The following is a 27,788-nucleotide window of genomic DNA, read 5'->3' as shown; positions in this document are numbered from 1 at the left end:
TTAGTTTCGAAAGCTCTGTTAAACTCGTTATGGTAAAATTAATAGACACTATAATCTTAACGAATTATCTTCTGTATTCGTAAGAGGCCCGACGATTTCTTTATTATGGGAAAATAATTTCAGCGATATTTTTCGCTTTTAACGCGTTTGCAGCGCGTACGCGTATATCCTTGCCTGTTGCGCGTTATACGTTTTAACGTATGTGCATAATTTTCTATCTACCAAATACGCGCAGCTTTTAACGAAGCAGAGCGAAACGTTTGTAAAATTGAAATGTTAGAACGATGTTTTCGATAAAATTCTTTGTTCCCGGCAGGTTGAACTGCGAGACCGATGCGTTTAAAAGTGCAATTTTCGAGGAATTAAACGCACGAAATTCTGAATATTAGTTCCTTCGTTATGCCTTTGTCATATTCGTTTCTATCTTTATCATTATTCGACAGGTTATTCGCAACTCGTGCAACGAAATAGAAGGATATCCATACGTTGATCCAAATTTCTTCTTTCAATCATATAATTGGCTTTCTTTTGCATAAAACGATATTATCGAAACGTTATCATAGATATAATCTGGTTCTAGAAAAAATCGAAGAACGTCGTGTGAAAATCGATTTTAATTTAAATTGTCTTAAATATCCTTTAACGAATACGTCGTATTCTTTCGTTCTATTACGTTTAAATTAACAGTTATCGTCCTTTATGTCGGCCATTTCCTTCGTTTACGTTCTTTTTCACTTTCTACCGTAATAGATCAGCCACGGATAGTCCATTTCGACGAATAATTTCTCTCGATCGACGTGGAAACCGTCGAAAAGAAAGATTTAGGATATTGTAGCCGTTCGCCGATAAGGAGCGCCATTTACGCCGAAGGAGATCCGTTCTCTTAGAACGTTCATAGAGCTCTGGGTCTTTTCGTTCTATAGGATTAATATAAATCTAGAAATTGTACAGCCCAACTTTAAGTCTATCGCAGTTTCGTTCGAACGACGCTACTTCGTCCTGTACAAATTTCGATTCCTCCGATGAAACGTGTATTCACAGCAAAGTACATTTTTCTGTAATCTTATTATGGCTTGCGAAAGTGTTCGAATAATCTTGATCGTTCCGAGGTGACGCGTATCACACGAACAATAGAAAACTCGGAAAATACCGAAAGGTCGGATGATACCGGCGTTCGTACGGTAAAATCGTAAAATTGATTTCGATAACTTAACATCGTACGTGCGTTTCAGTTTAGTTGACTATTTGATCGATTAAAAGTTCAATTAATCTATTTACTTTGTTCGCGCGGTGCCGGCGTTAAAATTTCGAAAAAAAAAAAACGCGCAGTTAGGAGAAAACTGGAAACACATCGTATAATACGAGACTCGGATAGCCGAAACTTCACTGAGCTGGCGGAAATTTTGCGTAGGATCGCTTATTATGCCAAACATTTTGAAATCCCGTTAACGCTGTAACGAGACACGACTATCGTGATTATGTTCGTTACATCAGTTGCGACTCTTCAATTTTTGTACTTTCGAGCCTGTCCCTATTTTAATGATAATAAAACATATTTGTAACGTTGGGAGAAGAGGTTTAATCAAAAAAATTGAAACGAAAATGTGCGATCTTTTTTCATTTTCTTCAAAACGAAGGTATTCTCTGACGTTGTAAGAACGTAATTGGGTCGACCCACACATAACTCGAGCTGAAATGATCGAAAGGGCGTAGCAGGCTTTTTTTTTTATTTATTACAAGCGTACAGTTTTGTCAGGTTCAGCCAAATATTAGGTTGCCCCAAAAGTGTCTTTTCTCTACGAATATGTCTTTTACGACAATGCATCTTTATACAAACACGACATCTAATCTGTCAAATGTCGTGGTCTTTACCTTAATAGAACAAAATGGAACGTACGTAGTTCGATAAAATAAAGGAAACAAGAAACGTCGTGCGTCTATTATTTTCTTATAAAACGAAAGACTCTTTTGTTGTACAACCTGATATTTGAACTATCGATAATTTTCGAGAAAGGTCCTGTAACTTCCATATACATTTTCCGATCCATTTCAAATTTTTCCAATACAATTGTTGGGAATATGATACATTTACACTGTACATGTGAATGTGTGTGTAAGGATCAGAGGACGTCCGGGTCTTGGTTGAGACAAAAGACAAGAGCCAGTCGTTAGAAGTATCTGGAAGAGTCGGTTGACAACAAGCGTGCGTGCGAGTAGGATTTTGAGGTCTTAAGAGTATAAGATATATGTATAACAGTTGTGTGCTAAATAAAGGGAATTATTTGTATTTCCGAATCCATTCTATATCTTTTCAACAATACTCGCGTCTCGTTACAGCGCCAGCGAAATTTTCAAATATCTCGCATGACACGCATCGCACATTCGTGAAAACATTCCGTGATGAACGTTGGAACGCTTTCTCAAGCCATTGGGTATATCGCACCGAATAATTTCGAAATTTCACTGGCGCTGTAACGAGACAAAACTATGGTGATTATTATTATTATACGTGCAAAATGTGGAACAGATTTGAATATGTATCACACAAGTATCGGAAAAAAGATCATCGAATTATTGGAAAAACGCTAATTTTGTTCGCTACGTCGATAAGCCACGGTAAATAGCGAGATCGTTTTTGAGACTAATAGTGCGTTTAAAACTACTGTTCATACCGTGTGCTAATTTTTCACTAATACTAAATAAACTACGTTCGCAAGTAAATGTCCAGAATAACGTAATTTCCATCTGCATCGTCGGTTTCGTTTCAAATTTCACTGTTATAATTCTCGCAGCGATTCCTGTCTCGTTACAGCGTTAACAAACTTTCGGAAAGTGTCGCGTAATGCGCATTTGGAAAAATTTTCCGTTGCGAACGTTGGAATAGCAGCGCGAGCCACCGCGCAAACAGCGGGAAACAATTTTTCCTTGGGAAACTTGGAAGCTCGTGTCATCGTTTAGAACACGTACCTGCGTTGTGTTTTATCGATGTTCGGTACTTTGAAGTCTAAGTATAAACCTTGCTTGCACGGTGCAACTAATCCGTGACAAATCGAGCAAAGTAGAGGCTGCATTTCATCGAATCAAGGAACGTTTGACGTGTACACCGTGACATACAGAAACTTGTACATCTCTGAAAGCCAACGCTTTGATGTTTAACGATGAATGCTCAATTCTCAGAAACGATGCTGTCGTTGAAATTAAGCTAGTCGTTTCTGCCGGTGTACGCGGAATTTCCTTTCTATGGGTTCTCGCGTACAAAAGTGTTTATGTTCATTTACACCGTCTTTCTAAACGAGAGGTCTAATCAGTTTGTAGAGCCGATTTATCGGTTTCTGTGCGTACAGCTGCGTTACCGTTCGTCGAACGAATCATGCAAACCAGACAATTGCCCGATTTTAAGACGCGACGCGATGAACGCGAACAACTGGTTCAGTGGGACGACGATAATATCGATCAGAACGTTCTACGTAAAATTAGTTAGAAACGATCCGCCTGTTACGATCGAACTTGGGCTATTGGCGTCGATTGTGGTAGTTACACTTGGCTAGCAAGTGTAATTAGAAGAATACGAATCCTTGGCAAATTAACGAATAGTTTCTTTCGAAATTTACTCTTAACCGAAGCATTTATCTTTTATACGATATCATACACAACAACTGGAGAACCCGGAGAAGCGTTACCACTGCGAGAATTACGCTCAGCTAATAAACGCAAACGAACGAGAGACAAATATTCTGATAAGTTCGGCAAGCAAATGTTATCTCGTTTCTAGAAATAATTGTTAATAAGGAATATGCTAACAAGGAATTTGCTAATAATCGTAAGGTTGTATTAAGCGTACGGTTTATGCTAAATATAAATTGCACGAATGCGACGACAGTTCGTAACAAATTGAGTTCGATAACGACAATGTTAATTGTTTATCGTTTGTGCAACGCTATGAGGCGATTCTTCTCGAAAAATTGCAAGTGCCGAAACGACGGTAATTAACGCAATATTATTATAAAATAAATTCTAGGTAGTTTTAACTGTAGATTACTGTAGATTAGATTTATACTGTTTGAATAAATTTTCGTTCGTAAGTATTTGCGCGAATGCTGGTCTCGTGCGAAACGTGATAATTAAAATTGCGGACTTTTAGCATACGCAATACACGCAAGAAGATATAAAATTGCACAAATATTTGAGATATAATTGTAGATGAAACTTTCAGCCTGAGATCCAATCGAACCGGTAGCCTTTCTAAAACCGATCTCTACTTTCAAATCAACTTTAAATTTCAGCCTGTTTTTATGAGAAAATTCTCAAACTAATATGATGTTCCTCGGAGAGCTCTTCTCTGCCTTCTCTTTCGCTCTCCACTCGTCTCCCCCTAGAGAACAGCGTAATAGGACTACGTGTGCTCGTAGTCGGAGACAAAATTGGCGTTCAGGTGATATTCTACGGGAGCTTATTTTTCTAGATGACTCGTAACCCTGGCAAGTGTCAGTCTTTATTCTCTTAACGTACAATTTTGCTCCGCCTAACAGGTCAAAGACGGGCAATTTCTTCCTCGATCTACGTTCGCGATCTAAAGACGCTCGATTATACGCACACAGAGACGCACGAAGATACTCGAAGACTCTTAGAAACTTTTCACTTTTCCTATATTACACGAAATATTTAGAAACTTCATTAACAGCACGACGAGCCACGATTATACGTGATTGTGAAATTTCTAAAATTTCTAATTTCTCTGCAAAACCGTATCCAGAAGTTACATAAAATATTCGTCGCGCAAAGACGATGAAAATATTTGAGCAGTCAATTATTCGCTGTGTTAAGCCACGATATTTAGCGAAACGATCTTTATCACCAGTTGTAATGTTTAAGACTACTTCTATTCATGCTGTATACTAATTTTTCGCTAAATGTATATTTGCCATAAATGTTACAATTACAAGACATCATAACTGTTACAAGAGAAGTTTGTAAAGTTGCGATATGAAGGTTGATGTTTTTAATTAAAAAATTTTTGATCGCGAATAACCGTTAAAACGGATTAAAGTTTTTTTGATTGCCGGTAATCGTTATCGACGAGAGAAATTTCAGTTTGGTTACCAATAACCAACATAAATGACCGGATTTTTAAAATATTTTTTTTTTTTTTTTCTGTTACGAGTAACTGTTATCCGTGGCGAGAAAATTTTATTTTGGTTATCGATGACCATTATCGATGGCAAAAATTTGCTCTACATTGTCAATTATCATTGGCTATATTATCAATCGTTATTAACGTCACTGATAATTATTGGGTTGGAAACTAGGTGATTGCGAATTTTGTCAATATCATCTAATGACAAAACCCGCAATCACCTAGTTAACAAGCCAATAGTACGTGTGTTCGCAGTTATTCATAAAACTTGTGTGTTTTATCGAGCAAACAAAAAGATATGAAAATATATGAAACGAATACGATGAAAGATATCGCAGTAGAATATTTTTATTAACAGTTGCACCGTGATATCTTTTATCTTATGCTTTGTTTCGTACATTTTCGTATCTTTTTCTTTGCTTAATAAAACATATCAGTTTTATAATTAGGCTTCTTTACGTTGCCAGTGAAAACCGATTATCAGCAAATATCGACGATAGTCGAATGTGACTAGAAAATATTTTTTTCATCGATATTGCTTGGCGATAATCGAAAATCAATTTCGCCATCGATAATGGTTATCGGTAACCAAAGCAAAATTCGGTTTTCCTTGATAATGGTCACTGTTCGATAACCGAACAAAAATTCAGGTCACTTCCATTGATTACTGTTTCAAATTAAATTCCCATGATCTAAAATTATTATCGAGCGACCGAGGAACAAATCGAATCGTTCGTAATGATTATTCGTAATCAGAATTATTAACGATTAAAATTCTTGAATCGTATCGCTTTTGGAGAAATTGAAAACTGGCTTTTAACGTAGTAAAATATTAGTAGTAAAAATATTTAACGTAGTTGTTATTTTGGAGCTTCGCTTGTAACTTCCACGTAGATTCCCAGATTGATTTTTAATTTTCCTATTGTAATATAACAATTAATACGATATAATATAATAATCTTAATATTAGATTATAAATATTAACATTGTAGGATTTTTTTATTTATTTATTTTATTTGGGTATGGTCGTTGTCACAAGATCACCGGCGATCTATCGGTTTCGTGATTTCTTGCGTCTCCGACGTGACACTGGCAACCTCTTGTACCATGGCTCCGGTATACACACGTTCCACAGAGGTGGATGACCCATGGTCAAGTAGACTTTCTTAATTAATCAAGGTTTTCCCCGATATTACAATATTACAGCAACGATAGTTCCAATGCAGTGCATTTGATACACGTCCGGCAGTGAAAAATGACGAGGATACAACAAAAACAACGTTCGAAAAAGTTTGAACCGCAAGGCGGGTAATGCTTCGAGAATTCCTCTTTAAACGAAGAACTTCGATGCAGTTGAACGTTCTCAAGTTAAAATTACGCCAACTATGTTCGAGTAGTGCGCTTTCCAGCTTTATGCTGTTTTTAGGTTCTGAAGAGAAAAATGATTTAAGTATTTCGGGTGGAAATTCTGCGAGTAGAACGAGAGTTTTAGTTCTTGCTTTTCCAGCAGTTGTCGTTTTAATAATTTTAACCTTCTTAATACAACTTGCATGCGATAGTTTCATAGTTGAAACATTTATTCCCTGGCACAGCACTTAAAAATGATATATATACGGTTTTCATTATCAGATTCGAATACGCGCGTATTGAATTTAGTTAAAATTTTAATTGAATATAAAATACATTATCGCTTGTTTCATTGGATAATGTAACGAATTTCTCGTAATAATATAGGAATTTCATCAAAACGAGTAAATCAACACGTTGATTGACGAAGTTTGAACTACCTGTTGAAAAGTTTAACAATAATGTATTATATATGTATCTGTTCATCAACCATCACGAATCAGCCAAATAATAATTGGAAATAAATTTCATTGATATTTCGTTCCGTTAATAATTAATATGATATTGCCTATAAAAGCGAACATACTTCTTTATTAATACGTGCTTGTAAATTAATTTCAATGATATTTTGTTTCGTTGATAACGAAGAAGAAAACATAGCTGATTATTAATACAAATTAGACAATGAGACAAAACTTCCGACAACGTACGTTGGAAATAAGATTTCACTGACATTTTGTCTTCTTAATAATTAATAAAATATTGATCGTAAAAGAAAATTGCCGATAGTCATAAAGCATTTTAGCAGGCAACGGTGTATAAATGTGAAGTACGGTAAAATGGAAGATGACGTCCGGCATTATCTGCATGTTCATTTTACGCAGCTGCGAAGTTAAATTGAAATTCACGTATTTACAGAAAGTAATATCCTCCTCTAAGTGACGGTGCTAAAATGGTGAAAAGAAATGGGCTACGTCAGTCAGAGCTTTCAATTACAGGGACGAAGTTGAAGAGAACTCTGCAGAAGTTATATATGGAAAGATACAATTAATTGTTACTAATCTTATTATTTTTCTAATTCTAATTCTCAATTCCCCGCATACTTATTTTGTTTTCTATCAATTTTATAACAATGGTCAATTACAATTCTACTTTGTTTTTTAATAATTTGTTATATATTATTATTGTTTTCACAGTTGACGTTTGAAAACGATGAACGTTTTTGATATTAATTAATGAAGCTTCGCATTATGCAGCTGTATCGATTATATTAAATATATATGTTTTGAATAAATAGAATTAAAAAGTGAGAAGAAATTAAGAAATAAGAAATTAATCAAACTTACGAAAAAAGATCAATGTCTCTGTTAAATTATATACGTTGTTTATATTAAATAATATTACTCCTGTATTGTTGATAGAATTTGTTTACTACACACACACACACACACACACACACACACACACACACACACACACACACACACACACACACACACACACACACACACACACACACACACACACACACACACACACACACACACACATATATATATATATATAAATTATATATAATAACAATTGTACAGTGTATAAGTATAGCAAATGAAGATACAGTGTAGCCTGAAAAGTAGTATTAGACAGTAACTAGTCAGACGCGAGTGTTTCAATGATCGTTCGATGTTTCTTATTACTAAGGTGGATAGTTTCATAAATTTTTCCAAAGTAAATTAATATTTCTTTGTTATTTAGTAAAAAAATGGATCTGTGTTCCATCAATGATTAAGGAAAAGAATTAAATATTAATAAATTATGATATATATTAAATTAATTAAGAATTAATTATTGTACTTTAATTACGATATGTAAAATAACGAATACAAAGATTTAAGGTTTCAAGATTAATAAAACGGTGACGTGTGATCAAAATAACTTTCGATGCTTCGACGTACTTGAATTTTACGCTGCATTCCGATTATTCAAAGTTCCCGAAAGTTCTTAATTTCATTCTCTGGAATTTATAATTCTTAAAACGAATTTCTGTCAAGAAATTTATATTACCGTTTATATACGTCTAGAATTATATTTTGATCAATTTGTTCTGACTGAACTTGGTGAATTATTTCCAACTCTTTGCAGCTACGTGTACAATCATAAATCGCGGTTGAAGTTCTCGATTCAACTACGAACTCGCGTCGTAAAACTTTCATGATTTTCAAAAGTTCCAGAAATATTAAATATTTTTGCGCATTAAACGACAGGCTGCAAGCAGCCCCGGTTTTTATACCGACGAAAATTACGATCGATTTCCGATTACTGTACGTTGTAAATTATTGTATCAGAGTAAGACGAATAATTAATTGCGCTAAATCGGACGAGTAATTTGTCTTCCTGTGCCTCGATATCTGGAAATTGATAACGTCAGAAAATTGATAAAAAATTACCGTCGTCTGTTAGTCAGATTGTCAATGAAAATTATTATTAGCAGATATTAACCCTTATCTAGGAAATTTAATTTGCTCCTACAACAAATTAACGCCACGCTAAAAGATCACTGTAATAATATTAAACACAAACATTTGGATCTGAAAATTTCGCATTTAAAAGCAGGAAAGAACGAGACTTGCACGTGAACTGTCTTTAGACACGTCGTTCGCAGATAATAGAGCGATAGAGTCATCCTCGGCAAAGGAATATAAAAAATTGGTTGACAGCAGAAGGAGCAAGTTACGTTGAGCGGAAAGAAAAGGCCTCGAGACTGTACGCGATTTAGATGATGCGATGAACACGGGGGCGATAGATATTGACAAGCAGGTAACAGAAAGATACGCGGAATCTGTGAAAACAGAAAGAAAGAGACGTGGCAACGTATAACGAAATAATGTAAAATAACGAGAATGAATAAAAAGATGGAAAAAATGTCAGAAGAAGGAGTTCACAGCGAATATTCGAAATAAGGGAAATAAAGAAACGAAGAAATAAAAGATAAAGGAATGAAACGAGCAGGCAAAGAAAGAGATAAAAGAGCAATAAATATACGTAATAAGTAAAAAAAAAAGAAAAAGAAAAAAAAAGCGATAGCACGTGCTGCGTGAAGGGAATCGTTAAGTAAAAATCCTTAAATAAAGGTGGGGAAAAATGAAGGCAAATAAAAGTTAGAAAGTTGCGCGTTAAAGGGACCGATCAAAGATTCGGACGAAGCGTAGTATCGCAAAATTCAGCCGGAAGGAAGACGCGATTTGAGCCAGGCCTCCGCTCCAATCAATCGACTACACTCGAATGCGATTTCTTGAAAGATATCGAGTGATATCCAATAAAGCAAAGACCTGGTGAGTGCAGCTTTAGGTAGTCTATCGATCGCCTCGCAACCCGCACGGTTCAACCCTTACAGGTACAAAGTTAAAGCGTACAGGGAGTTACAATGTCGGACCGCTTCTTTCTTCTTCTTTCTTTCTTTCTTTTTTTTTTTTTGTTTGTTTGTTGTTTTACTTATACGAGCATGTATAGCATAGAGGTTGCTATCGTTACACACCATGTGTTGCATCCCACACCAAGCATGCAACCTCTCGTACGTGTACATTCTACGTCACACCGTCGATGCATTTTTGACGTCACGTGTTGTTTGCAGTATCGAGAACAGCGTGGTTTGAACGATCGTCGCGATGTTGCACGAACGAGAACTGTCAACTATTTTACTTCCACATCGTCGTTTATCAATTTCCCCAATGAAAAACAACACGACCCATTTAGAACTCGAGCAAGTTTCTTCGTAATAAGTACTCGATATTAAACGCCAAATACAACGTAGCGACGTTATCGACTTTCGTAATAAAAATTATCTCCATTTCTTGTTTCAAAGGAAACTCGAAAAGACGAAAAAGAAGTTGTCTCAGCGTAGTTTTAATATGTAGATAGATATGAGAAAGACAAAAATAGCGGAGATAGTTCAACGTGCAAGTTTGATGTACGGAGCCCGGGCCGAGTGATACGAAGAAGCAAGCACCGCGTGATTCTTCGTGGAAATATAAATGAAATATATATAGCATAAAAATTTTTGCATTCTCGACGTGGTTGTCGAGAAAATTGAGTTTGAAAATTTATCAAGCATACCGGAACGTGGGTAATTCCGGACTGGACGGGACTGAATAATCGACATGGAGGTCATTTTACGTGTGAAAACAAGTCGAAAATGTGGAGTAACATGTTCCCGTTTAAGGCTTCATTTTCGAGATAATAAATGTTAACGAATAAATGAGAAATTTTCAAATTTATTTTTCTGGGAAACAAAGCGTTCTACGAAGAAATGTTATTTTACGTTTTCGACTTATTTTCACACGTGAAACCACCTCCTGTCGATTATCTAGTCCTACTTATTCCGGAACATACCGTCGTTTAAGTATACTTGATAAATTTGCAAATTCGATTTTTTCGCGAACTAAGTCGAGTTAAAACTAGCAAAATGTTATTTTTAAAATAAAAATTAGATAATAGAAAGTAGATAGAAAATAACATTTTGTCAGTATATATATAATTATATATATAATTTATTAAATTTCATCTGTCGGCTACAAAATGAAATTCATTTACACACGTGGAGTTCTCATTCACATTTGTCGGAGTTATCATTCAACCTCAATGCACAGATTAAACATAGATTATTATATAGATATATAGTACACTCTATACAGCATAAACATTGTATTAATTATCGGTTTATTATTATTATTATTATTACCTATTTATCGCAGCAAGGTTTAAAGGATAGTGCTGTCTGTGTTACGAAACACGCGCGTTCCATGTTAATTGGTGAAGTAACTTTACATGTGAGAACGACGAATGTAATTTCTCTTTAATAGACAGAACATTGTCGAAATTTTCGACAAATACAAACCCGTAACACGTAAGTAGGAAAGCGATAAAAGTCAACGATTCGTTTATCGCAATTTCCAATTTTAACAACGTCTCAAACGTTATTCCAGCGTATATTGCTCGAAATTGAATAGAAATTTGCAAGTTCTTAGTTAATAACGTTAGAGAAACGAATAGCGCGTTAATAATTTGCAACTCGTATTAGTTGGTGAAAGTTTGCGTATTACGTGTTCCGGTCGAAAAGTTTATCGACTTGATAAATTAACATAGCATTGCGACAGCGTAGCAAAGAATACGTGCTTAACATTCGATTAATATTACCATTCGCTTGAAATTAACTTCTTCGTGAAAATTTAATATCGATAGGATAAAGAGGATATCACGCGGATTATCTCGAGATCAGAAATTAAATTACTTGGTAATTTGATGTTAATATTTCTTATTATACACAATGTGTTTCAGTAATTGAATATACGCGAAATTAACTTACGATATTATTCATCGAATTATAATGAAACAATTAGCTAGCAATTCGTTTATTCTATTATTTTATTATGTGTATGTTGAACAGAATTTTATACGTTTCTCGTACCTACTACGTGGTAGACATAATTTATTATTATGGTTTATCATCGTTTATAATTTAATAATCATTTAACGTTGAAATTCGATATAATATTCCGGCGGAATTATTCTTTCACTATCATAATGAATTTAATAGCAGCAAATTTTATATATAAACGTAATAATGAATGCAACGAAAGTAAAGGTATTATATTCACTTTCGTTAAAGTAATCGGTTAATCATTAGAATACAATCTAACGATTATCAATATTAAAGAGCATCGCTTGTTTACTTCTTATAGCTTCGCCGCCTTCCGCATATTTTATATCTTCGTTCAACGTTTTAATTTTAGTACACGAACAACTTTCATAAATCGTCAGAGCTAATCTGTTGCAATGTAATCAGGAATGATAATTAAAAACTGAGCAGGTTAATTAGCCTAGTTCCATAAAGGACCAAATTAAAAATCCAATCAACAACGTACTTGAGCCAAGCTTAAATTCGATGCATGTGTTAAATTAACATTTCAACTTATTAATAATTCAACGATACTCTCCGCTGCATTGATCCTTTTTTTTTTTTTTAATTTAGAACGAAATACAATAGCCTGCTATTTTATTTATTGCCGTTACACGCTGTCGCTATTATCAGTTGTTTCGGAAAACTAGAAATAACAGGGAATTAAATTTCTATATATCCGTCGCTCGTTACATTACATTGACGTTTTATAGATATTTATAACGACAGTCTCTGACATTTACGTTGTCGATCGATGTAAGATAAATGAATTTCAGGAAAGAAGAGAATTGACATTTGATCATTTCAATTGCAATTACACGTAATCACAAACCATTTCGATAAAGGGAAATTTAATTTTACAAATACGAAATAAACCGAACAGATCGTCAACATATTTTTAACCCTTCAATAAATAGACACAGTAGAGGCCATTCGATTCTGAAATTGAAATCTAAATTTTCATTTCGGTTATCACGGTATAACGGAGAACTTTAGAATCTTTAACGTTCATGTACGTCCGAATTTAAAAGGAAAAACTTAACGAGTAAACGCAGAGATTGATTTTTATGAAACAGAAATTACAATAAATGAAATTATCACTCAGAACATTCACTCAGCGTTTCGTCTATCCTTGGTTCGTACGAATACCGAAAAATTCTATTTTATCATATCATTTATCTAGTAATCCTGATCAATTATTTTCTAATGTTATAGAAAACCAGCAGGTGTTGCAACGTTCATTAACGAGCATGTACATATGTTAGCCATGAGATGTAAATTATACCTTTTAGTAAACAATTTCATTTGCCGTGGAAATTGAAGTTAGGACGTTTTAACGCTTTTTATTCCCCTTTTTTGCTTCTTATGACGCTATAACCATAACGCACTGGCAATGGTAATAATGTTTTTAAACTTTCTTTCTTTTGTTCATATTATGTTGCACATAAATATGCGTGAAATAAGGTAATAATAATAATAGTAATAATAGTAACAATAATAGAAACAATAATAGTAACAATAATAGAAACAAAAATAGAAACAATAATAGAAACAAAAATAGAAACAATAATAGAAACAAAAATAAAAACAAAAATAGAAACAAAAATAGAAACAATAATAGAAACAAAAATAGAAATTCAAATTTTCAAATTTTTAAAAATTCAAGTTTTCAAATTTTCAATAAATCAAATTTTCAAATTTTCAAATTTTTAAAAATTCAAATTTTCAAATTTTCAAATATTCAAAAATTCAAATTTTCAAAAATTCAAAAATTCAAATATTCGAATTTTCAAAAATTCAAATTTTCAAATATTCAAAAATTCAAATTTCCAAATTTTCAAAAAATCTAATTTTCAAATATTCAAAAATTCAAATATCCGAATTTTCAAAAATTCAAATTTTCAAATTTTTAAAACTTCAATTTTTCAAAAATTCAAATTATCAAATTTTTAAAAATTCAAAAATTCAAATTTTTGAAAATTTGAAAATTTGAATTTTTAAAAATTTTCAAGAAACAATAATAGAGACAGTAATAGTAATAATAATAGTAATAATAATAATAGTAATAATAATAATAATAATAATAATAATAATAATAATAATAATAATAATAATAATAATAATAATAATAATAATAATAATAAAAATAATAATAATAATAATAATAACAACAACAACAATAATAATAATAATAATAGTCGCTTATAAGTTTTCACTTACAGGGATGTTGTAACATTAGGCTGTTGCAATCTGTTTGAAACGACAAGTATATTCGTCAAACACAAAGTGACTGCTACAATATAGAATTAAATTGTAATAAAACGACCGTTTCATTTTTTAATGTTATTACCAACAGGGCTCGTCGTAATGCAAAATATTGCCAGTTCTTCGTGACGACTATACTCGTCGAAGACGGCTAACTGGTTAAGTCTATCCGTTTAATGTTCTTATCATTTTCCACAGCTGCCTGCTGTCTTCCTATGAAATGTTCTACTTTCCTCTTATAAAATTTCTACGGAGACGAGTTCCATTGTCGCAAATTTCGCTCCTCGATCAATCGAATTATTTATGGGATGCTCCGACAACCATAATAGGTAGAGCAACGCGATGAAAATAATATAATACGTTGATATAACGTATAAATTAATTATATCACGTATCATGGAATGATATATCATCGATAATGTCATTACCAAAGCGTCGATCTGAATAGTTTCGTTTAAGTTTGATAGCTAATCGCTAGCAAACTGCGTCGTAATAAATTGTCCTGGCTGATAGGAAGCAATTATACAAATTGAACGCGCGAATAGTCCGAGGAATTGTCTGAAGAAAGCATTATCTCTTGGAAATTTCATTAGAAGGTAAACACTGCGTGGGTGGAACCCTATCTGTAAATCTGCAGTTATTTCTTATTGGGTGATCTCCTCATTAATTTTACAGGGGGTGCTAACAAGCAGACTGACGAACGAGGGTAACATTCCCTTTTGAACGCTTCTGCGAATTCTCCGTTGCCTTTGCCAGCTTTCTGTCCGATTATACAAAATCTATCAAACGAGAATTTATCAATAAACCGCAGATTGTCGTACAAATTAATATAATTGTAAATATTATTGGCGGAACGGAGCTTAAATAAAGTACTTTGCCTCTGATAATTCACATATTTTCGCCGTGCTACGCACAAATTTTCTAACAAACGTATAAATATTAGCGGCATATTTGAAAACCACAAATACGATAAGTTCGTGTTTGTTCATTCGATGACCTTCGTGTCGCTTGTTGACTACAAAGAAATATTTTGATAAATAAGACATAATCGATAAATAATAATTATAAAAATAAACGAATAAGTAAATCTAGAATATTTTGCAAAGGAACAGTAATACTGGAGCAACTCTTCTGTTGGTCCAACTTAATAAACTTGATTGCAGAAGATAAAATTCTCGATCGTTGATCGAAGCAAAGTCGAAGATGCAAAGACACCTCTCTACACGCTGGAAGCATAAAACTTCACAAGATAAAATAAAAGATCGAAATTGTAAATTTGAAGGGATAAAGTCGCTGTTCCGATGTAAGCGAGATATCATTAACTTTCACTCTCACCTACGAATGGTCATAAATGTCTCAAAGCGTACAGAAGACACCAGGGAGAAACGATATAGCATCGATAAAACTTTTATTATTAAAAAAAAATTACCACATTCGAAGTTTTTATTTGGCGACTTTGAAACGCTCCCTGCTAAAAACCTTTGACGCCCCCCCCCCCCTATATCTTCTTCTTTTTATACCTGGGAAGCAGTTTCACAAGTTTCCTGCCCTTTTCATTATTTTAGACCTAATAAGAAGATATTTTTAAGGTGAAAAAGACAGTACGTTTATCATCGATGTCAGTCCGCTTAGATTCTATGGTAAATTCATACAGAATATCTTAATCAGTCAATTGTCTTTGACGAGTATACTCGTCGTGCGTAAAAAATAGTTAAAACTTGCTGTTTTCAATTGCGATAAATTTCGGCAATAAAGTTGAAAAATAAAAAAGTCGTTTCGTTACAACTTAACGCTAGAACTACCGATAGTTAACACGAAGCTATTTCTACTAAAACCAGCGAAAATGACTGGTCTTTAAAAAAAAAGGAACAATGGAATATTTTTATATTTAGTGATTTATTACTTTCTTACAGAAGGAATTCCATGTTATGTAGTGCATTTTTGGGATTATTAATCCATCTGGGACCATCATCCCTGAACTAAGATTGATACACTTATAATAGGATTGATACACTTCCTGATAAATGTTATCATTATATCGAATGACACGCAGTAAAAATTTTAAGAACGCGTGGCAAGTTGTACAAAACGAGGAAACTGGTTAATTGGGATTCAGATTGTGAGAAACAGATTGTGGGACCCTTTTACCCTTTTACACCTTGACAAGTACCGGGTATTTTAACTGATATTGGTATAGGTAGCCTTGATACATTATTTTGAGTTTGAATACATAAAAAACAAAACAAGATTCATTATATTATTCTTTTAGTTATCGTTGCAAAAGTCATTACATCATTGCGGAAAAAAATATAACATGAAGTAGGAATTTTAAAATAAAATTGTAAAACCAGTCAATTTCACTAGTTATTCTGGTTTAGTTTATTTGACAACTTAATTCCATACTACACAGTTGCACATACCCTGTGTTTGAATATACTCGTCATCGCTTTTTAGGAAAACGTTTTCCAAACAGGTGGCAACAGTCGACTGGCCAAGTAGATTATTAGCAACTTCGTCAAGAAAGTTTCTAATTTTATGAAGGAAACGTAAAATGTAGAAATTGGTAATTTTAAACACGAAAAAAATGTAAAGATTGTATAGCTTCAGTATAGGTTCAGTCGCTATCTCCCTTTCAGAACATTTTAGAAATCATCTACAAGATCATATTGACCATTAATTCTCAATCTTTTCGTCCCCTTCGTGTCTCTTATGTCAGATTGAAGGGAATGTCAACGATAATTTACCTTCTACCCTTGGTGAACAACTTTCAGATAGAAATGGCGGAACCTTCAAGATATATCGAATGATATTTATTAAGCCGTCCCATTAGGGTGAACGAGAACGGAATGTAGCATTAACTTGGTACATAAAATCCCACCCCACTTTGTCTCCAGCATATTGCTTGTACGGTTCTGCAACCATGTAACATTTGCCCCTAATGCGATACAAGTATGAGAAGAGCTTCGGTATGTTGCAACCTAAGTATCGTGAATTACGAGCGCAATAAAAATGTTAATGCTACAACAAGGAAAACAACGTTCCGATTTGTTTAATTCTTTTAATTCGAATCACGAAAAAAGCACATGTTCATTCAAAATGATAGTAATCCGTGTTATGAAAGAAGCAAGGACGAGCATATAAATTGATTTGAATTTTTCGAAATATTTGTTCAGATGGCGAATCGAAGAGATGAAAGGCGAATCGAAAGTTGAAAGATTTCGGAATAAATTATTTTTTTAACGTTCTGTACGTGTGCGAATCTTCGAAAGATGTTCCAATTTCCGTTGCTCTAAACCCAGATAAAGAAAGCTTGAAAAATAAACCTCTACCTCGCAATAACTCGCAATAACAATAAACCTCGCAAAAACTCAAGTCGTTTGATCTGACCTTACGAAGAAATTATTCAATTGCGAAGGATGTTGCGATAGTATTGTCGTTCACTGTACATGACCATTCTATGGCAAATCGATTATTTTTTCGCGTCGATGTCAGGGATTCTTTTTTTTCCAACTTGCCAACTCGAGAAAGCGAAAGAACTTTCGACAGATCTAACTCACGAAGATGGAAGAGATCGATTTACGTAAATGGAAAGATGCGTAGCTATCTTTGAATAAATAAAAAACTTACATATTATTTAAACGAAAAAGGTCGTTTCAACAAAGATCCAAAATTTCTCCCTATCGCGCTCTCTTTTCTCTCATCTTTACACACTCATTGTGTAATATCATGGTCATATAGCAGTTTCAACAATGTTTCGACTATGTAACGAGCTATCCTAATCACATCGAACTACCACGGAAAATGCAGTCGAATAAGCAGACTAACGCCAATGATTCATAGACTCGTGGCAAACGAAAAATAATCGCTGCGAGTCTTTTTCCTGTCGTTGCTATATACTATGTATGTATGTATGTATGTATGTATATATGTACGTACATTTATATATGTAGCTTGCTCCGGACATACAGACTAACAGATAATAACCGAAGAGAAATATCCAGGCTGTGTCACACGTCAAAAGCCACTAGCATGATTTAGGATGCCACCAGTGATAAAGGATATGCATCTATTATTTATAGCGATAAAAATTCTATTACTTTCTTCTCACAGTACTGTGTCTAACTAGACTGTGAATATTTATTGCGCGCTCATATTTCCACGAAAATAATTAAGAGAGACACTTGAACCGGAAGTTGCCGTTATTTGTTAAATATTATATTAGATCGTGGCAAAAGTTTCTTTCGTTCTATAAGGAAATCATAGACGCGCAACATTTTTCTGTTTTCTATTATTTTATCGAATTACGTACGATCCATTTTGTCCTATTAAGATGAAGATCGCATTGTTTGACTGAATTTTCGTGTTTGTATAAAGATGCGTTGTCGTAAAAGATATGTTTGTAAAACAAAGACGATTAGGGGACAACCTGCTGGTGTTACAAGCAACAGATACTCTACTTTAGATATTTTATACGTTTACGTATACGACATCCGATACGTTTTTACATGTTATGAGCACGTTGTATCCATTTCTGCATGATTTCAGATTTCTCTTGAACGTATAAAACGACCACGATATACATATTCCAACGAAAATAAATGAAAACGCGCTTCATTAACCAGGCACACGTCAACGCGTAAATTCAACAAATTGTGGAACTTTGAAATTGCACGCAGAGAATACGTGGATGCGTATGGCGCAATTTTTATTTTCTGCCACAATTCACCCTCGGAGAGTGAAATCTATCTCTGAAAATTTCCCGCTATTGCTGTAACATTGACGGATACTTTTATCGAACGATAGGCGCTGATCGAAAGATGTAACTCTCGTCCGAAAAGTTTCTTTCTATGTATACTTGTGGCTTGAAAGCTATAATGGAAAATCGGAAAGTAGGTCGATTCTCGGAGGTGAATTTCATCCCCTTAGAGCAACTTTGGACAGCGAAAGAATGTCCTGTACGCGTCTCGGAAGTTTCATAATCTTTCGAAACTTGTCTTGTAAGTAGAAAATTTTCTTATATCTGTTTTGAATATTTTATACGCTTCTGCATTATTTCGTACACTCTGTGTACTCGTTTTCGAATTTCTCATAAACGCAGAGAAAACGTACGCGACGACTGTTCTATGCATCTCGTTTTTTGAAAATGAACGACAATCGCAAGAACTTGTAACGTTGAAGAACGAGCCACTGACTGTCGTCGTTGATCTTTCAGATCATCCTCGCTTTCGTTTAATTACAGCTAAGTGGAAAACATCGGTAACGAACACAACGTCGTCGATATCCCGTACAATACGTCGTGTTACGATATTACGGTGAACATCATTTGTCAGCATCGGCTTCCCGTTGCCTTCGGCTTGCGATCTGATCTTTACAATTCTTGCGAATACGCCTTTCAACGACGCTTTAAACTCGTGGCCGCTTTCCAGGACAACGCACACCGCGCCCGATAGAAATATCGAAAGCGAAAGCTTTCTCTTGTTGGCGGATAAATGCCCGTGAAAGCTCCGGATCGATAAGGGACACGGTATGTTAAATTCTTTTTCTTCGAAACAGGTCTGATGCAGCTTTCGATATCTCGGAGAAGCGATTCACGCGATAATCGTTTCCCTTTGCGACGATTCTGTGAAAAGCTTCACACGCTTTTCCGCTACACACGACAGATCGTCACTCTTTCTATCGAATAATCCAAGCCGAATCCAAGTTCGACAAGACCAATTCCGCAAAATTCCTGTCTCTCGCTATTCCTCGTGTAGAAGATTTACTAAGTTGAAATTTCACAGATCGTAGCTGCTAAGCTACTCGTAAGTTACTCGCAAATCCTTTCGTAACTTGTATCTCGTCCTTGCATCGTGTTTCTGCATATTCTTCCCAATAAATTCTAATTAAACCGCGGATCCATATTTTGGAGAATGTAAAAAGGTAGAATCTCGGTTGAAAATTGCCTCACCAACCAATTGCTGTAGAAAACGCTACTTTATATATTTTAAATATTTTTTCGTGTTCCATTTCGAATTTCCTATGAATGGAATTCAGGAATCCTAGGAATGGAATAAATGGAGTATTAAAATCTTTCCGTTTAATTACAAGGTGGTCACAAAGCGGAAAGGTCAATGAAAATATTCTTGTCGCGCTTTTTCTCCTCTGCGATCTTCCGAGACGTTAAGAAAATCGAAATTGTAGGATTTTAAAAACGAACGTAAGACTTTGACGTTATTGAGAAAAATATTTTGACGTGAAACGATATCGCGATAAAGCCCGCTTAAGCTCGGTATTATCTTCGACGTAGAATAAACTTCTGCCCTTTTTTTAACTCGTCGAAGTTTCCTTAAGTTGTTTTAGCTGTCATCCTGCGCTACTTTCACTATCACTAAAAATTTCTCTCAGAAATTCCAACGAGAAGCAAAATTAAATAAATCGGCGTGCATAGTAATTGCGTTTTGTTATCACGACAAGAATCGCGTTAGTAGGAACGCAGTTTCAGCTTTTTTATTCGCCGCCAAAACGTTCATTTTTAATACTGTCAGTTTCGTTTGGATAGGAAAAGGGAAAAAAGAAAGGGAGATAATTCGGACGTCTTACTCGGCAACTTTGCCTTCTTAATTAGCAGCGAGTCAACGACTTGTACGAAATTCTCCACATTAGTCGGCGGCAGCTAATCGCGACAAATGGCGTGCAACGATGTGCAACTTGTCGTACAGCTGCGAAAAAAGCTATTCAGCTCGTTCGAGCAGGTTCAGTAATTTTAACGGCATAAGACATGTCCAACGTTTCGTGGAAAATTTTATCTGCGCTCTGTTTTTCTTTTATCGTTTTATTTCCGTGACTTGGAGATCACTTCCAGGCTGAGCAAAGGGAATATTTTAATACCAGATCAAAAAGGGAAACAGCCTATCAAATCGAACGATGGAAGGTTTTTTAAAATAGATGACAAATCTGCCAAGTTCTGGGTCCCGTTAAGAGGGGTGTTCACGCGTAAATTCATTCGTACCTTCATCGAAGCGATAAAAAATATTTTTTAATAAAATTTCGGATCGATGGAATTACGAATTTCCATAAAAATATGCGAGCCAAATAAAAATTTGTTTCGTCCACTATCGATATTGCCACATCTACAATGTGTTTTCCGCTTCTCACGTTTCGCGTATACTTTTTTTTTTCATGCTACGCGAATTTCCATAAATATCTAAACATCGGCAATCTAATTGAAACCCTGAAACCCTCGAACCGATGTATTTCGTTCGAAAATCAATTAAAGCGATGTTTTTCGATAATTCGAGAAATTAGTTAACAACGAATTCGATTTGATATGTTTTCATTGGACGCGTTCGCTTTAATTGTCCTTTCATCGAACGCTTTGCCTCGATCCCCTGTCTTAAACATTTCCTCGGAGGATGAACTTCTTAACGGACTTGATGAACGGTGTGGACTTAACGAAGGTAATTTTTTATACTCGCGGAATGATCTTTTTCAGAGAATCTTAACGATGGTCGAGCTGATAGAAGGAGCAATGCATGTCTTTTAAACGTCTTCGTTTAAATCATTACGAGGTATTCGAATGAGTTGTAATCGACCATAAGCGTATCGTAATTGAATTATTAATTATTTATTAGAACAAACGATAATTAATATATATTTCTCGATGATACGTTTCTACGTGATATATCTCTTTTTCGTGAAAATTATCTCCTGAATTTTCCACCGTTTTGTACACCATGGTAAATATGTTCGTGAAATAGCTTTCACGATAAAAGTCTCTCGTACCTGCACGATAATAAAACTGTTTTTATTAAATCTCTTTCATTGTTTTCGAACAGAAAATCTATTCTCTGTTGTTTCTTATACGACGCGAAATACGTTCTACGACAGTGCGTTACCGTATAAAGGTTAAACTGTGTACCGTAAAAGTTCAGGCTACAATTGTTGAGAAAGTTGTTTTGAAAATAATGGAAAACGTCAAGATAAAATCGGCATTTCTATCGGTTTAATATCTTTGCATGGAATACAAATTTTATTAATTTTAAAACAATTGACGTTATTTTCAGCAAGTTATTCGGTAAAAAATTCAATCGATATTTCACAAACTGGTTGTTCAACGGATATTCCTTTCTCCGTGGTTGCACAGAATACACATTATTTTTTCATTTTTCTTTTTTTTCCTTATCGAACCTCTGAATTCGTATCACAGTTGCGCATAAATATGCACGACGTAAAATTGCGTTAGACGCTTAATTTGCAATTCTTTCGAAGAATAAAAACACGCGAGTAATCTCTGCAGTAAATTAATAAATTTACTTGAAGGGTACTTGCGCGAAGAAAACATTGTAAATTGCAAAATTGAATAATTTTGATGTTTTACCGGAGAACGTTCTACGTACCGATAAAAATACCGTATTATGAAATTTAACTGTGATTTCCCTTACCGAATAAGCTACCACTCACACTGGAAGATTGTGTCGCAACGTCGTTTCTGTAAAAAAAAGAATATAAATTTCAATAAACATTGGTCGATCGTTTCTTAGCTTTCGTCTATGCCATCGATCTCGACGAATAGAATTTCCTTTGCAAGTAACAGCCGACACACACACACGCCTCTCTACCCGTACGCTTCCCTCGTTCGTGAATCTGGATGTTATGTTAAGGCTGAACTACATCAAGTTTTCTCCTGCTGGCGAAAAAACTTGTTTCTTGGCACTCGAGGTGATTTCTATGAGAACTCTTAGCTTGGTACGTTAAGAGCTGTACAGGCTACGCCGCCAAACTATACGTCGCTTGATAACTCGAATCACTTTGAATCGCAAACAACTGCAACAACACGAGCCAGAGAAGCGTTAATGGATTGCCGATCCCCGAACCGAGTGCCAAAACGCACTCTACGCGCACTGTTTTTACTCTGCTCAAACCGAGGAGGAAAAAAAAAAAAAGAAATAAAGGCACCTCATCCTCGTTGATCGATAGAATCGTTCTGTTTTGTGTCTGTTGGGGTAAACGAAGTAGCACAAGGTACGCTCCATCACGTTGCGAAACTCGTTCGCACATCGAAGATAAATGAAGATACGTTTGAAGGAATGAATCCAATTAATTCCGCGAATTGGATGTAAATTCGAACAAAGCCAATAGGAAGCTGCGTCGATTCTCGAATTCTTCCAATAATTGGACAATAATGCCGGCCGCGGGTCAAAGATTGCCGCGCCGGGTTGAACGATAATCGATACTCGGCTATTTTATCAACGAACAATACGCAAACTGTTGTTTCGCGACGGACGCTATCGATAGAGCTAACGGTCGATGACGCCGCTCGAGAATCGTGCAAGAAACAGCAGTTATTTCTTTGCTATTATTCGGATTAAAGGTTTCCATGCACTTCGCCACATTCGAATTGTTAAATTGCACCGCTGTTGACGTACTTGCGTCCTCTGCTCCCATTGCCACGCGCTCGAGCGTCGCATCGAATTTTTGTTGTTCGCTGTTATTCAAAGTCACGTCAATCACAAAGGCTTTCGGCTGCTATTTCGCGTTAATTCAATTCGAGGATCAAAAAGCGGAATAACCGCGTACCAATGGCGACATTGACGCGAACGAGGCGAGTTATTGTTCCCTCGAGTTTGCCAGCAACCTATGTTTGTTTTATATTCGCTTCTCATCATCCTCGCTCTCCTGGGTAGCACAGAATTTCAGTTACGTTTCTCCTTGGTTTACGTCCATGGTCTACTCTTTCAACCAACGACCTTCGCATCTCTCCTACTGAACATCTAAGCTCGAAGCTTGAAACTTGAACTTCACCTTCGAACGTACCTCTAACTACTTGTACTATCGCTGCGCCTAAACTCTGACAACGTACAGACGTACAAGATGTGAAACTCAGTGTGAGAATATGCAAAAGACGTATCAACACAACGGACCACGGACAGGCCACGGAGGTCTATTACGAAACTTCAAGACACAAACGGAAGTTGTGTAATTAAAAGAAAATAGTTCGACGTATTACTACGAAGTAGCTCAATTTCCTTAACACTTTGACTGACAAGCCGAAATCACATGTTTCACTCAGCACGCCACGGGAATATTTTTATTGTTCCAAGCATATAATGGCAAAATAATAATAAAATGACGATGTAAGACAACATTTTTCCCCAATGGACCATTTATCTTATTGGTGGTCAGGGGAGGCCACTGTGGCGCAATTGATAGCGACGCATTATAACAAGGCTTCGTTTATTTCAACAAACCAGTCGCATTCGTTATTTCGTCGCAAGCAAAACGTCCAGAATATATCGTTGAAACGTGTAGAAGATATTAGTAAACAGTATTTGCTCATTCTATATATAATAGTAAGGTATGTGCACACTTCTAACTTGAATTATATGATTATAAAGCAGCATTTACGATTATTTTCTAGTAATCTTAACTTAATGAAGAACGAAAAAGATTTCAATTTGAACGTTGAATCGCGAAAATGTTAAATATAATATAAATTAATATAAATTTTAAATCGCGAATTTGAAAAAGCAGGGAGGGCAGCGACACGGCGCAGCACGCGCTGGAGCTTTGTCCGGCGTGGGAGCTACACAGCTACTCCCTGCGGCACGTTATAGGTGAAAGATTGACACACTCTCGGCGATTCTAGAAACGATGTTGAGAGCGAACCATAGGAATACGAGGCTGTCCGCCTCTTTTGCGAGCGAGCAGAAAGGGAGAGAAAGAAGAACTCTCACCCTTGTAGGATAACGCATGCAGGGGGATGGCGGTCAGGCGGCCCTAGAACCGCTTCATCGCCGTCCCAACGGACCCACGACTAAAACAGGGGATAACGCTAGGGGCAATGCCCCCTCCCCCCTCTCTAGCATCAAATTCAACAGTCGGAGAATTATTAGGATTGGCTCGAACAAGAGGACGACGGAAAAGGGTACAACTGAAGACAATTCATGAGAGGTTCCTGGAGCACTCCTGTCGTACGCGTAGGATGATTATCGTGAAATTTTAGTCGGTAAGAGTCCGACACTACTCTACTGTTACCGATTATTAGCAGCAGCGGAGTGTTCATGAGGATTTCTTCACGTACAAAAAGAAAAAAAAAGGTGGAAGAGTAATAAATAGCAAGAAGAAAAATACCGTCTAAACAGTCGCAAATTCTTTTCATAGTTGCAACGTGAATCCCATAGAATTGGATAAAGTAAATTGATCGAAAAAATGACGAATGTTAATGTTACGCATGAACGCAACTATCCTGTTATCGGGTTCAAGAATGCGCATGGGTCGTGGCTTATTAACGCGTATATCGTCAGGCACATAGCTGTGCTGTGGTACTCCGGGGCACAAGGACTTCTGTTTTCGTGTTACCTAAGGGTAGTTACGGTACAAACGGGTCGATTGAGCGGTCGATGAGAAATTTGAGTAAGTCTCTCCCTGCGGAAACGCGAGTTTGGTCGACTAGTCTGGGTCAAGGGTCGAGCGACGGATAAAATTTTCGCGTGCAAACGCAAAAATTTAATTGCGTAGATCGGTGAAACCTCGGTTCGGTAATAAATAGAGTTCGCTTAAAAATAAAGAGACCTCGTTTCAAACGAATCAATGTGCACAGTGCACGACGTCGTAGTAATGATCAGTGGCTTCTTCTTTGCAACTTGTAGCGAGTTAGACAATGAGTTTCCACTATATCTCGTTTATCTCACGAGTAACCCGCGCATCTCGCGAATTAGAAACGTAGTTTAAAGTTTCGATATGCAGTAAACCACTCGTGGCCATCAGCGACGTGTTTTTAACATTTTAGATCTTGTTTAGCAGATTCGCTTGTTTATGAGACTCTGTTGTCCTCTTCGATTTGTTCGCGCAGTATCGCCCGACGGAACGGGCTATTTCGTTCGTCGATGGAAAAATTTTATCAGCTCTGTAACTGATACGTTTTACGGCACGACGAACGATTTATAGCAAATTCTTAATGCTTACGATATAATTTGCCAAGAGTTTATACCATCGAGTTTATAGGAGCTTGATCACCGGTCGAATATTCTGTCAAGATATTTGATATTTCGAATTTACGTCTATATCGATAAAATCAGCAACACGGTAAAATGATACAGCAGTTGCCCTACGCGTTATTTTATATATTTTTATCAATTGCGTAGCATCGTTTTAGAAAATTACTGTAAGAAACTACTAGAATTATTTTCTGTTTATTATTTTACGTTTTTCTCTAATTTCAAACACCACGATCAAGTTGGAATAAAGTTAAATTGAAATATATCGATAAGGAGTGAAATTGCATGGCATATGTGAAAAAATAGACGAAATAGATTTTCATGATCTTGATGGCGTAAAGCGTCAAGCGTAATACTAGCAATGTCAATACTAATGTCGATACCGGCAGTAAATTGATCTTGGTGGTTTAACGCACGGACAATCAAGTGCAACCGTGCAACATGCGGATTTAATCAAATTACATTAGAAAATTATGTATGTACACGAACGATACATGGCATATTTAACCCTTTGTATTCCTGTGTGGAGTGTGACTCGACATCAGTTTTTACCTCAGGAACTCCTTTGTCGAGTCCCACTAGACATTCTTTCAGACCCACCTTTTTTTGTGAAACGCGCGAAAAAAAAAGCCAGGATTGCATCCTGGAAGTTGTTCCAAGATATACCATACACTTAAAAATTACAAGGTACGACAATAGTGTGAATAAAACTGGTATTTAAATGAATTTGTTTCTTCCTTTGTTTATTTAAATTGTCTTCTTTTTTAGTTAAAGTAAATTTCAAATTGAATTTAAAAGCGTTGCGAGTTGCTGGTAACGAAATTGAAATAAAATTCGGAGTGGAAAGGGTTAATATCAAAGTCACCTAAAGAAATCGAAGTACCCGATATGATTGAAACTTAAAGACAGCCTCTCGTTTGACAAAACAATATTTTACCACTAAGTTCTTTTCTATCAGGTAAAAGCTAATTCTCGGATTATCGAAATCCACGATTACAAATATTAATTTCGACAAACGTTCTCGAGATCGAGCCTCCGTTCATCGATTAAAATATAAACTGTGTTTATCTGAAATTGCTCGTACATGCTGCGACGTAGAATTTTTGTTCAACGATGCTCGACAATTTCACTTTCAATTGTAAAAAATGTTACGCATCGAGCGGAAACACCTGACTCGAAACGATAACGTTTCATCAGAAAAATCGGAATGTTTCTATTTTTCTATGTTTCGTAGAACTGGCGTTTCTCGTTCGTCGTTTAATTCGTGTTTTGAATGATGTTGAGTTTGACGTTGACTGATCGAAGAACGAGTGGATGAATTTGTAATAGAAAAGTATACTGAAATGATTAAAGGTATAAATATAAGGTATAAATTAAAGGTATAAATAAATATAAAGGTATAAATATAATACAATACTGATTCAGATCCTTAATCTTTTAGTATTACTAGAAAATGGAAGGATAGGGAGCACGTTCATAAATTTATGGCAAAAGAATATTACCAAAAAAGGTAAGCTTCTGGCTTTGGCTAGAGGCTACAGGGAACATAAAGAGAAATCTGTTTATTAGTTTCTTTGTTCCTAGACCTTGCAACCCAGAACATAATATACAT

At 35.5% G+C, this 27,788-nt stretch overlaps 1 protein-coding gene across 5 annotated transcripts in view; it reads right to left on the bottom strand.

Moving 5' to 3' along the window:
* Positions 1-27,788, bottom strand: part of LOC125385006 — a 62,640-nt gene that overhangs the window by 14,575 nt on the left and 20,277 nt on the right. For 3 of the 5 annotated variants that reach the window (XR_007223922.1, XR_007223924.1, XR_007223925.1), the window contains one exon: positions 22,622-22,668. The exons of 1 other annotated variant lie outside the window; for it this stretch is intronic. The gene's annotated coding sequence lies outside the window, so the exon portion shown is untranslated. Of the gene's footprint in view, positions 1-19,444; positions 21,963-22,621; positions 22,669-27,788 lie in introns of those variants that run through there. One more of the 5 variants, XR_007223926.1, reaches the window with a different exon arrangement.

The sequence above is a fragment of the Bombus terrestris genome, chromosome 4 (genome assembly GCF_910591885.1).
Source record: "Bombus terrestris chromosome 4, iyBomTerr1.2, whole genome shotgun sequence".
NCBI classification, from domain to species: Eukaryota; Metazoa; Arthropoda; class Insecta; order Hymenoptera; family Apidae; genus Bombus; species Bombus terrestris.
The sequence above is the reverse complement of the archived record's forward strand: the minus strand, read 5'-3'. Positions and strand labels throughout refer to the sequence as shown.